We start from the raw sequence: 14,259 nt of genomic DNA, 5'->3' as shown, positions 1-14,259 counted from the left end.
GGAATGAAATTACTCAAGGAGGTCAATGGGAATTAAAAGATTTAACAAATCTAAAACCAATTAAACTTTTAACAATTCCTTCAAAAATTATATAACATACAGATGGTGATGTTCAAATAGAATTTAGTCTAACTTCAAAATATTTATTTACTCAAGATTTTATTTATGCGAGACCTTCTACTTCAAATACAAATTTAAATAGTGTTGATTTTACTCCAAAAATTTATTTTCTTGTCTATTAACAACAAGAATCTCCTCCTGTGTCACATACTCATTATGACATGTATCTTAATCAAGTTAATATTATTCATAAGAAAAATTATAAAAAGACTTATTTTACTCATAATGTAGAATGAATAAAATTAGATTATTTTTCCCCTTACAATAGTCCTAAAAGAGCTTATTTTCAAACACTTCCTTCTCAAGCTAGAAATGCATTAAGAAAATAATATGAAAATTACATAAATCAAAAGAAAATGGTCATTCCTTTTTTTCCATTGATTTTTCAAACTTAGAAAACAAAGAAAACAAGTATAACTTTAAAATGTGAAAAAGAACATCAATTAGCAATAAAACACGCCTAAATTGTCCAAAAAAGAATTTCAACAATAACTTCATAATTCAGTTCTCAACCACCCCTAAATAATCATCTATTAATTTTGATAATAATTCAATTTATGCTTCACCTTTCAAAATTCCAAGAACCGAAGATAAACAAAGTATCATAATTTACAAAAATGTTAGATAAGTTCAACAACAATTAAATTATATAAATCATTATCTCCAACATTTAAATCAATAAGCAACAAAAATTTCTTAATTTTTGTTTTATTTTGTCCCGGGAGAGAAGATAAGAGAAACATCAAAATCAACTTTTTCTTAATCAAAATCAACTTTTTCTTCAACTTTATCATCATCATCATATTATGCTAAGTCTTTAGATCAATCTTTTATTATTCCTATGAACGCTACAAAATCAAATATACAACTTGTTACACCAACAAAAATAATGTTAAAAGAAATAAAATTTAGATCAGATAAACTTGGTATTATTGGTATTACTTAAAATAAGAATCAAATTCAAACTGTAACAAAAAAATACCTCCGAAGGTAACTTACTCAAAGAATTAATCTATCTTCTTCGTTGATTTTGAATCTAGCTTGCTTGCCATTCCCGTTGAGATTATTATTCATTAATAGAACAATTATTTTCCTTATTTTATATATTTATGTCAATTTTTCACATATAAGCATGTGTTCTACTTTTCCAACAATATAACGAGACTATAATTTTCTACAAGTTCAAGAAGAGCATTAGTAGGACCACTTATAGACATTATCACAAAGTATGTAGTACCACCAAATTTCTATAACTTGTATACAATCAATGTTCAAAAAATTTGTCACATGATTGTGTGAACGAGAAAATTTCTCTAGGTGTGTCAAGATTGCATAAATCATATTTATAGATACAATCAACTCGTTTATGAAAAAGATACGATGACTTACGACTCTATTGCATATATAACATTGAAAAATAATGTGAAATATTAACCTAATCAAGGGGGAATAACAAAAAAATAAACAGAAATCTAACTAGTTAGAACTAACATATTCCTAATTATGTTTTTAGAAAAGTACATCAAATCATAGAACAAATTTTTAGGAAATTCTTTAATCATATTTATTATTTCATTTTCAATTCCACAATAAATTATATTGTACAATCTATTATTGTAAGTAATAATGTTTCCCATTTTTTTTTTACTAGATTAAAAAATGCAAATTTTATATATTATTTTAATATTTATTTTATCTAGCAAAATAATATTTTAGAAACAATTTTACCCTTTTCAACTCAAATTATAATATTATAGTAAATTTCCTTAGGAATAACAAACTCAAATTATGATATAATAATAAATTTTCTTAAAAATCTTCCTTTAGAGATATATTCAATCTTATTTAAAAATGAATATGTCAATGATTATGATTTTAGGCTATTCCTTATTAATTGTGGTTTTATATTTATAATGATAAAGAATATTTTAAAAATAATATTAAAATCATATTACCATTAAAATGGGGTATATTAAAAATAATTTTGAAACCATAATTACTAACTGTGGTTCTAGGGAAAATTGTAAAATCAGTCTGTGACTGTGATTTTAAAGATATTTTCTTAAAATTTTTAAAACTACGGTTATCACGGTGATTTTCTACGCTAAAAAAAAATAAAATTTATATGGATGCTTACCTGTATATAAAAGATTACTTTGAAAAATATTTTGAGATGAATAATGTTCTTACCATTTTTTTCGTATTATTTTGGACTTAAACTCGGGGGAGGATGAGTGACGTCGAAAGGGCCCACAATCTCCACCTCACGTACAAACGAACGGACTCCCCCCCTTCCCCCCTCTCTCTCTTAATCATCCTGGCTCTCCTCACAGCTTCTCGGTGAGACAGAGAAAGGGGAAGAAGAGAGAGAGATTGAGAGGGATGACGCGAGGGAAGCAGAAGATCGAAGCGCAGAGGCGGAACGCAGAGAGGAACCAGAAGCCCAAGGGATCTCAGTTTGAGGCTCGTGCTGTTGCCCTCAAAATCACTTGTCCTATCTGCAAAGTATCCTCTCCTTCGCCCTCTAATCTCTTCATTTTCAAATTTTCATTTTTTCTCAATTTTCTTCTTCCTTTTTATTCAATCTCATTCTATATTTCATTATCAATAGTTTTTTTTTTTTTTTCATTCAATTCTGTTAGATCTGTGACTTAGATTCTGATGTTTCTGCTTATTCGTTGCTATTTTTAGGTTCTTGTTTTCATTGATGAGATCGGGACAGTTTGAATTATTTGAAATTATTATTTTACGATGTTTTTGGTTGTGAAGTGATGTAACAGTATAACCTTGGATTGAAATCTTGATGATAAGCGGATATAAATGTTGGTGAAATATTGAAAATTTTGTATATTAGTAGTTTCGTAAAAGAAGAAAAATGATGTCTCAACCAATTGTTCTAGATGATTTCTTTTTTTAGTGCTTGAAATTTTGATTTTTTTTTGTATTTTCTTACTTGCAATTTATTGAGGATTCCTGATCAAAAGTTTTTTCTGATCTAATTTTACTCCGAATTAGCAATTTTGATCTGTTCAGATTGTATTAGCAATTTTGATCTATTCAGCTTGTATTAGCAATTTTGATATGTGTATATATATATATATATATATAAAACTGACGACTTGTTGTAAAGAGTTCTTTGGTAATTTTTGTATTGAGGTCTTCATGTTTATCAGTTTTGCTCTTAGGGTGGTAGCTGCAAGACACTTGATTGATTTCTCATAGATAACGCCATTTGTAGGTGCAAAAAAGATTTGGGGCTACCTTTATCCAAGCTGATGAGTTTTGTTTCTGTTGAAGCAATCTTGCTTTTAGGTCTACAATAGAGAGACACTTGAGTGGGGCCAAGCACTGGTCCTCTGACTGTCAAGTTAGTTTTTGAAAAGAAATTTATGAGAACCAGCCTAAAAGAGAGCATGGAAGGTCCCTTTTTTGGTGTTACTTTGTCTTCTTCAGTAGTTGCTTTATGAAGTTGTATACGGGTCCAGATCATTGGTTTTCTTTTGATTTTTGGGTTCCTTTCTCTTTAAGGGAAGAAAGTGATCTCTTTCTTTTTTGCTTTCAATTTGTAGTCAATATTAGTTATTTTGATCTAGAAGATATACTTCTTTCAATTTTTAATTTAAACAAAGATGGATATAAAACAAGCTTCTTGGATGGATTATGACCTATCAACCATCCAAAAGTTTTGTTTGTTATGTAGATGTAAATTTGAAATTGGAAGAATTTATCCCCTATTTAAGACAATTTTTTTTATTATTATAAATTGACAGCAAAAAGGACAGAGATCATTGTTAGTTCCAAAAATTAGAAGGAAAAATAATGACTTGACCTCAAATGACCTTACCTACCAACCTATGAAGAAGTTAGACTAATACCAAAAAAGGGAGGTTTCCTCTGTTCCATGAGAGAGTTGTTCCACAAAATTTTATCCTCTGAAGGTATCCTATTGTTGGAGAACCAGTGCTAGCTGCTCATCAGTATCATTTTTATTGCCAGTCCAAATATAGTTTTTTTAAACAAAAAGATGGTTTACTAGTTTAGCTAAAGCTAGCCAAAGAGTTTTTTGCACCTAGAATTGTCACTATTGGTGAGAAATGAATGAAAAAGCATTTTTGTAAGCCTAGAAACAAACGAGATAAAAGTTCTTAGTACGAATATAACTGTGACGGTACCTCAGTGTAAAGGTTGACCAAGAAGATCAAGGTACATACCAAGGCACCCTGATGCAATTATTGACTGAGAAGATCAAATTTGACCTCTGTACAAAAACAGATAGAGGCACCCAGGTATAAAGAGCTACTGAGAAAAGCAACATTTAGATTTCATAGACCTGAAAGGGTCCAGAAGACTAAGAAGGTTACTGCTATATGGCACCTTAATTTATTAAAAAAAAACAGAAAAAGACTTGGTTATCTTTTATCTAGACACAAAAATTGATTGAGATTGTTGGACACCTAAAAAACAATCTTGTTGATAAGAAAAAAAATTGAAGATTAGAGTGATATTTTAATTGTGACAAGTATCTCAACTATATATTGGAAGCAAAATATCAACTCCAGTCCTGGAAAAATTAGGAGAAAATCAATGACTTTGCCTCAAATTTGACTCCTTTAAGCAACTTCTTTAGATTTCAAGTGAATATCCAAAAGATGTCCTCTTCACAATTTCTGGGTCATTTTGAGAAATTTATCTTCAAAAACCAACTTTATTGTTGGAGGATGTTGGTCATAATTGTGTTGTCTCTTGGGATTGTCAAATGAAGAAACGATTTACCATCTCTAACAAAAGCTTCCTGATTGCCCTGTTTCGGAAAAATAAAAGCTGTGTTGGGTCTCTTTTATATCAACTAAGAAAGTTTATTTCTACTTTCTTTTCTTGATACTTAGGTAATGCATAGTCTACCATGTGGCATTTTTCTTATTATATGGAAGGTTATTTAATGGTTATGTCTATTGTGGCACGATGGTAACTTCTCAGGTTGCCAAGCATGATAATGCAGGTTCATACCTGCTTGTTGTGACTTCATTTAGAAGTGCTGAAAGTTTGGTGTGTTAGTAGTTCAACCCTCCCAAAAGGGGCAGAATCTTCAAACATGGCTTGCAATGAGTTATGGCCTGTGTGTTGCCCAAATTATTTTTCACCCAAGAAATCAACAAGAGAGTTGTCTCCCCGCTTGTAGAAAGTTTCTTAAAATTACTATCATTATTAGTTCATGTCTTCACTCTATTGGATTGAAGTTCTGCTAATACATATATGAATCCAATAAGGATTTCTGGTGGCTTTTTTATGAGTTTGCTATAGGATAATATTGAAATTACTCTTTAACTCTTGAACCTTATATATTAAAAAGGATTTTCCTAAGAGCATTGAGAAAATCTGTATTTTGAGTAAGTTAGGTTGAGGAAACTAGGTAAATGAACAAACTGAAATTTAAATGTTTAGAGATAAAATGAATCAGGTTGAAAGAGCTCAAGTATAAGGAGAACCTCATCCTTTGCATCCCACTTGTCATTCAGCAAAATTTCATATACTATGCCCTAAAGGACTTATCCTCCAAATTAAGTTGAATTTTTCGTACCATTAGCAAACCAAGCCAAGCCCAAATCAATTTGACTTTTAGGAACATTAAATCCTTAGCATATCTCATGGTCGAGATGATTTAGAGAATTTAATAGGCCTAGCCTCTTTTGAAAACTTTTCCTCCAAGGCTCCCATGGTTGTAGAACTGCCATGTTTGATAGACTATCCAACCCCAATATGCAACTTATACTGTTCAGTCCTTTTTGTAGCAAAACATTAAAAGGCCTAGCATCATCCTTTTCTTTATAGGAAGGCCTATCCTCATTCTTGTTGTAGTAACCTTAACACTTCTTTTAGTAGGCAAAGTAGTAACCTTAAACATTTTTTTTAATAGGCAAAGTGGTAACCTTAAACAATTTCTAACATCAGGCTTCATATTTTTACTTTTTGATAAGTTTAGCATCAATCATGGTATTAGGCTGCTGAAAAACAAATAAATAGATCTAATAATCATGCAACGTATAAAAGTATAACTTTGTCACAAGTACGTCATAATTCTACTAATGCCATCGGTTTGACTTAAAGAATGGTATAGTATAAGAAAACAAAAGGTTAAGGGTTTGTTTGTTAACTGTTCTCAAAAACAGAATTATTTTTTAGAACAAAAAAATAAGGAAACATGTTTGCCAACTAGAAAACAGAAAATAGGGTGTTTTTGAAAACCTCCTTTAATTGTTTTAAATTGTTTTTACTTGTTTTCTTAGTGTTATTTTAAAAAATAATTATACAAATATAGAGAATGATTAAAAATAAAGTATTATAGATAGAAATTATTTTTAAAATATATTTAGAAATATAGAAAATGGGTTAAGAACATTTCAAGTTCTCAAATAGTTTGTTCTAGAAAATATCAAAACATAGTTTTCAAAAATAGTTCTCAAAAAGTATTTTTCATAATTTTTTGCAAAAACACTTCCTAAACAATGCCTAAGGACATATTAGGTAATTGTTCCTAAAAATAATTTTCTATTTTTAGATCATAAAATAAATTTCTAACTTAGAAAACATGTTTTGGCAAATATTTGAAAGAAAAGAGCTTTTTCAGAATTTGTTCTAAAAACAGATTATTTTAGAGAACAAATTTGAGATGTTTTCAGTTTTTTTTTTTTAAAGTGTTTTAAGCAACAACTAAAAAGATGGAAAATACTTTGAAAACTTTTGTATTGTATATAAGCGCCCAGGTATACAATCTTCATGGAGTATAAGTCAAAAAAACTGTTTTTCATATTTCGGTTTCCAAATAAAATTTTGTTCTTGAAAACAATTGAGAACGGTTTTTACTGTTCTCAATTTGTTTTTTTTTTTTTTGAGAATTGTTTTTTGAAAACATTTCCAATTTTTTTCAAAACATTCCCTAACAAGCCTTAAACTTGTTGGTGGGATAAGAGGAAGATGATATAAAAGTAATGGCTAGAGATTTTCTATGACAGTCATGTGTTTGCAAATGATACAATCATTTTCTATGATGCTTGTGAAGGCCAAATGTTGTATTTAAGTAGGACCCTTATGTGGTTTGAGACAGTTTCGAGATTAAAACTTGATCAATCAAAAAGTGAGCTCACTCGAGTAGGAGAGGTTCTTGATGGGGAGGATTTAGCTTCTTTATTGGGGCATAAAAGGGGGAGCTTCCTACTTCATATTTGAGTTCTCTGCTAGGTGCTTCTTTTTTAAGTTGCAAACAGTTAGGAGGTAATGGAAGAAAGATTCATTAAGGGGCTTGCTATGTAGAAGAGAAAATATCTATCAAAGGGTGGAAAACTAACATTGATTTAAAAGTACCTTGTTTAGTTTGCTAGGATATTGCTTGTGCTTGTGTCTTGAGATGATTGAAAGAGACTTCCTTTAGAGAAAAAAACTTTATTTGATAAAATGGTTGATTGCGTGTATGAATAAGAAAAAAAGTAGTTTTTGCATCAATGATTTAGGCAATCTAAACAAGGCATTACTTGGGAAGTGGGATTGGAGATACACTCTAGAAAGGGAACTCCTTTAGAAGTGGGTCACTAGTGGGAAATATGGGGAAGCAAAGGGAGAATGGTACACCCATGAGGTAATGGATGGTTATGGAGTTGGATTATGGAAAGCAATAAGGAGAGGGTGGGGGGACATTGAAAGTAGAACATTTTTTTAGATGGGAAATGGAAAGAGAGTGAAGTTTTGGAAGGATACTTGGTGACACAACACTGAGCATCTATTCTCCATCATTGTTCTCCTTTGCTAGCTCAAAGGATGTATGGGTAGCGGATATTTGAGAGGAGATAGAGGAGGGAGGGCAATGGAGTCCATGTTTCTTAAAAGAATTTAGTCAAGAAAGGTACGAAAGACAGAGCAGTATGGAAGGGAACAAAGGGTGGATACTTCTCGGTCAAAACCTTTTACTCTTGCTTGGAGCTAGAAAGAGAAGCAACCTTTCCAGTAAAAGTGCTATAGAACCCTTAGGTGCCAATGAAAGTAGGATTCTTTGCTTGGGAAGTAGCCTTGGGGAGAACTTTTGTCACGACCCAAATTCCGGGCGACCTAAAATTTGGCCCATGACCCCAGGTCAAAGGTTTGACCCTAAGGGTTCCTCCTAATCCACACTGACAGTCAACCAAAACGCTCTGATTTTTTTTTTTCTATGCATAAATCACACTAGAGTTCCCACCAACAACAATCCAATCAATATACCAATTACTACTCAAGAGCAACAAGATATCACAATTATCATTAAAGTCTAGAAATAAAAATTCACAGTTTGCTAATACAAGTTCCAATACAACCAACATAACAAATACACCACACTCCACTAGGCCGCTTCAAAACCTCCCGGGGCATCCTAAAGTCCTCCCTGCCCCACCTGTGGATCCTCAAGAATGATCTGCATCTAAAAAGATGTGAAAAGGAAGGGGTGAGCATTCCACATTGTTCAGTAGGGTGCCTAACACCCAAGGGGTTAATGGGGATTACCAAGTTTCAAATGAACATAAAAGAATCATATTATCAACATTGATCACCCACATTTTTAATCTCTATAATTATAACAATTCCACAATTTTCAATAATTAAATAAAATGCATATGAACATGTGACACACAATCATACAATGCATTGTCGTTCTCGGGCTTTCACCGAAGGATACGCGTCCACATCCAAATACACTCCCCATTCGGAGTCTTTTCGGGGTAGATTTTTGGGTCTTTTACCGTAGGGATCTTTCTTCCTTCTTAATTCGCCTCACACGGGCCTTTACTTTTTATTACTATTTTATTTTTTTCTTTCTTTTTCCATTTCATGCACTTTCCACAGTTTTTATCCTTCCTTCACACAACCATGATGCAAATAAAATGTCATGAGGTTAATTACCCTCATTCACAAGTATCACCAATAATATCACATAAATTTCCAACTAGTCTAAATATCATTGAAATTACAATCATACCACAATTCCATAATTTCCCAACAATTCCAATAACCAAATATAATTATTTTTCCACAATAAAATTACCAAAAATATTCCAATAAATTCTCAAAAATCCACATTTTAATAAATTATAATTTATACCACAATTTCATAATTTTCCAACAACTCCAATAATTTTCAATAATAAAATATAATTATTTTTCCACAATAAAATTACCAAAAATATTCCAATAAATTCTCAAAAATCCACATATCATAAATTTATAATTTATATCACAATTTCATAATTTTCCAACAATTCCAATAATTTTAACAACAATCATTTATCAACCAAAAAAATTTCCCGTAATCACCAAAATTCCAAAAATATTCCCAAATCATCCGATCAAATTTCCTATACTACAAATATTACCTATTTAACTCTTAATAACAAGATCTATAATTTTTTTCAAGAAAAAAAAGCATTTAATTAAAGTTTTAGGGTTAGGTTTCTCTACCACAGATCTACAAATCGGACCGTTGAAAATAAAATCAGTCACCGTAGAAATATTCCTCGCGTCGAGTAGAACACTTCCTCAAAATTTCACTCGGAAAGGACGATGTTCGGCCGACAAAAAAAGAAGGGAGAAATCTGGGTGCCTGTTATGGTGTCTTATAGCTGGTTACCAGCTGCGATGAATAATTGCCTATCAAACAAAAAAAAAAAAAAAGGTTGGTTATCAGCCAACAACTGGTACTTTCCTTCTTTGTTGTCCTTTTTTCTCTCTCAAAAGGGAAGGCCACTTTGAGAGTAATGGACATTATCCATGTGATTTGGTTTGAACGCATCCATGCAAGTCCAGAACATGTTCTGTTGTTATGTTGGACAAGATAATGAGAATTGGTTAGCTTACTTATCATGTGATGTGGCTGATTAAATAGTATGTTATCCGTAGAACTAATGGAGAAGACAAATTTAGGTCATTATGATGACAAAACTCTCACCAATCACCCTTTCAAACATATCTGCCAAATTTTGCTTAGTGTAATTGTTCGTTATGAGATTGGCCCTTCTGATAGTTAAATGCATTGGTTATTATATATTAGTAGTATCCAATATTTAGAGCCATGACTCTTATTGAATTTATTACGGTGAGGCGGACCTGGTGTTTGGTTGGAGGTCCTAGTTACAAAACAAATTTGGTGAAGGATTCAGAAAAAGGAATGCCTGAAATTTGATATCAGTAAGCAGAAAAGCAACTCCTGATCAGCAGAATCATTTCATGGTGTGGACATACCAGAGACGAAAATGATGAGAGAGTAAACAATCTATGTCTACCTCGTATAGAAGTGTTGTTGTCTTTGCTTCATCAATTCTATGATTGGAATGCCTTAATGTAAAGAGTGGGTTGTGGGGATTGGTTACAAGAAGGATGGGTTTGTGGGAGAGAGAGAGAAAGATGGGTTTGTGGGGGAGGGAGAGAAAGAAAGGGGAGATTCACCATAAAGTTTGGATAGAACTCACTAAATGCATTATTTGACACCATTTGGTTACCGTAAATCATGCCTATTAGAGTTGTGGTTCACTTTTTGATGTACTTATTGGTGGTTTTTTTTTTCCCTATTTTTCTTTTTTCAGACATTTGGCTTAACTGTCAGCGTTCAGCCAATCCAATGTGGAACATTCCATAAAGCATATTCCTTGAAAATTCTGTGCTGTTATAGTGATACCCCACAATGTGGTTTGCTAATCAACCAATTATAAAGATTCTTTTATACCATGAAATGATCAATTGCCCAGGAAAAAAGAACAGATTAATACAATTCTTTAGCAACATTTTTGCAAGTTCTGTGAGTTGTGAAGATATGATGATGATACTTATGTTGAATTTAATATTTTGCCTTTAGTTCCTAACTCAGTATTTGTTGACCTGATCTGGATTTCAGGTGCAGCTAGCAAATCAGAACCAGCTTGGTGATCACTACTCGTCCAAACATCCAAAGGAAAAGCCGCCTTCTGATTCGGGTTGATTTTTTCACTTATCAAAATAACGAGCTATCCATGTGTGTTTTCTGAACTTATAGAAATTCATATGTCAACTGCTACATATCTGAATCAAAAGCCTCTTGACTTGCTTCTGTCTGTACTTTCTTGGTATGATTTCATTTACGATTACCACATGAAAACTGCAGAAATTGGTATTGAATGTTCACAGGTTACAATAATGTATGGAAGCTATGTGCTCAATCTCCTTGAGACGGAACTCTTGCCAAGCGTCTCTATAGTTGCCCCAACAATATTTCTTGGAAAATTGAATCCTCCAACCAACCAATATGTGTGAATATAATTCAGATTGAACCACTAGAGAAACACACAGTAATTTTCGATTGCCAACACAATATGTGTGAATATTTATTTTTATTTTAAAATTAGCAGGGCAAAACTATATACTTGAGGTTTCACTTACCAAGAACCACTTGACTATTATGGTGTGTTTATCAACTGTTTTCAAAAATAGCTTTCTATTATTGAAAACAAAATAACCGAAAAACACGTTTGACAATTAAAATTCTATTTTTTTGTTTTCAATAATAGAAATGAAATTTTTTTTTGGAAAATGTCTTTTAATTGTTTTCAAATTTTTTTACTTGTTTTAAAAAAATATTATACAAATATGTATAATGATTAAAAATAAAGCTTTAAATATAAAAATTATTTTTAAAACATATTTAAAAATATTAAAAACATTTCAAATTCTCAAACAGACTTTTATTCTACAAAATATAAGAACGACTTTCAAAAATGAAAATGTCTTTTAATTGTTTTCAAAATTTTTTACTTGTTTTGTGATAGTTGTTTTAAAAAAATATTATACAAATATGTATAATGATTAAAAATAAAGCTTTAAATATAAAAATTATTTTTAAAGCATATTTAAAAATATTAAAAACATTTCAAATTCTCAAACAGACTTTTATTCTACAAAACATAAGAACGACTTTCAAAAATTGTTTTTAAAAATTATTTTTCAGAACTGTTTTCAAAGAAAACTATCAAACAGGTTGTAACTTTTTATGAAAAAATTCTACAATGTCTTATGGAGAAAGTTATTTATTTCATGTTTGATAAAATTTGTATATATTCATATTATTTTTAAAAATTTATAGTATTAAGACAATATATAACAATTGTTTTTTAAAACAAATTTTCTTTTCTCTAAAATAAAAAACATATTTGATAACTAAAAAATTGAAAATAAATTTTATTATTGAAAATAGAAAACAGTTTTTGATTCTTAAAAGTAGAAAATATAGTATTTATAATGTTTTTGGTTTTTTTTCAACTATTTTTTTAATATTATTTTAAAAAATAACCATATAAATACAAAAAATGATTAAAAATAAAGCACTATAGATTAAAAAAAAGTTATTTTTAAAATATATTAGAAAACATAAAAAAACAGGTTAAAGATATTTCTAGTTTTTAAATAAATTTTTGTTCTATAAAATATTGAAAAACAGTTTCCAAAAACTATTTCTTACAAATGATTTCAAAAACAGTATCTAAACATAACCTAATATTTCACTATTTGGTAAATATTTTAGAAAATAGCTCTGAAATTATAGAATAAAAATATGTTTGGAACTTGAGATATTTTTAAATATGTTCTAAAAATAATTTTTATATCCAATACTTTATTTTTAATCATTGCACAATTATTTTCTAAAACAGTCCTTAGAAACAACATGATATTTTCTTAACATACCTTTTTTTGTTCTTGCCATGAGAAAACAAAAAACAATTTCTAATGGTTTTTTTTTTTTGGGAGAACACAAAACTGGTCTCAGAAATATTTTCTTAATTATAGTTTTGCCTTTTCCTTGTCCTTGTCATATACTTGAGGTTGTTTATTCCCCTCGTTTTGACTAATTTTTAGTTTTTACCAATGTTTTTAGAATTAAACTAGATATTGAACTGAAAAAGTTACCAATTTACAAGTCATTGGTTGAACCATGGTCAAACCGATGATATCATAAATATATATTTTATATTTTATTAGAATTAAAAATTATTATAAGAAATTAATATATATATATATATATATATAATTAAAATTTTTAATAATTTTTTTTTTATATTTGATATATCAAATTAAATGATAAAGATAAATATAAATGTATTAATATACTAAATTTTATTAAACGGAATAGGCATAATATTTAAGTATGAAAATGAAAAGAAAATTATAATATTTAATTTAATTACATATCTATATATTTTGTTATTTTAAAATTTTAAAAATTATAATATTAATTTCATATTTATTATTGTTAGCCCAAGGGTTCTCCTAATCATGTTTTGACGATAACAAACCATGGTTAAGTTACTAATTGGTTTGAATTATAAATAATTTTAGGTATTAGTTTGGAAATTCATTAAAGGACCTAATTGATGCAAAATCAAGACTTTTGAAAGACCTTATAATCATATGAAACATATGTAAGATGAATGCATGGGTGCACTTAGGATTTACATATCATTTCATGCATCTTTCAAAAACTCGGTTTATGTTTTAAAACTACATTTCCATCAAAATTCGAGATCTATTAAATGAATCTTAGGCAAAACATTTCAAAATTGGTATATTATTTTACTTAAAGACCTTGCCTAAGTGGTTGAAGCAAAAAGACCAGAAAAAGATAGGTTTTCAGACCAAAAATGGTGAACCGGTCAAGACACTAGCCAAATCGGCTCAACTGACTAGGGGACTAGTCGATCGAGGTCCGGTCAAGAGATACAAAAAAAATTCTCTCTTCCTTCTTTCTCGATTGAGGGTAACGGTCAAATGCTAAGCATTAAATGCTCCAACGGCTAGTGAACCAGTCAACCCCCAACTCGACCAGTCGAGGCTGCTTTTTGGTTTTTTGGCTCTCGATGTTAGAAACCTATAAATATCGAGCTTTACTTCATTTATGAGTAAGAGAACACATGTATTTATTTGTTTATCTACTTGTTCTTGTCATAAAAGCTCATTCTTTTCTTGGTGCATCAAATCATCATTTGCATGTTCTTTAGTGCACCTTTGTGATTCATCCTAGTCTTTGAGTTGTATTTGAGCTATTGTTAAGCTAGGTTGAGATATTCATATTTGTTAATTGAGTGTTAAAGCCTTTAAGAG

At 30.2% G+C, this 14,259-nt stretch overlaps 1 long non-coding RNA gene across 1 annotated transcript; it reads left to right on the top strand.

The window, feature by feature from the left end:
- The first annotated feature begins 2,313 nt into the window (after positions 1-2,313).
- On the top strand, positions 2,314-11,226 carry LOC100244227 (uncharacterized). The gene is made up of 2 exons (XR_784691.3): positions 2,314-2,625; positions 11,027-11,226. It is a non-coding gene; the product is annotated as an uncharacterized LOC100244227 (long non-coding RNA).
- Positions 11,227-14,259: the final 3,033 nt, after the last annotated feature.

This window comes from Vitis vinifera, chromosome 2 (assembly GCF_030704535.1).
Source record: "Vitis vinifera cultivar Pinot Noir 40024 chromosome 2, ASM3070453v1".
In the NCBI taxonomy this organism is placed as follows: Eukaryota; Viridiplantae; Streptophyta; class Magnoliopsida; order Vitales; family Vitaceae; genus Vitis; species Vitis vinifera.
This window is presented reverse-complemented; position numbering and strand designations above follow the sequence as displayed.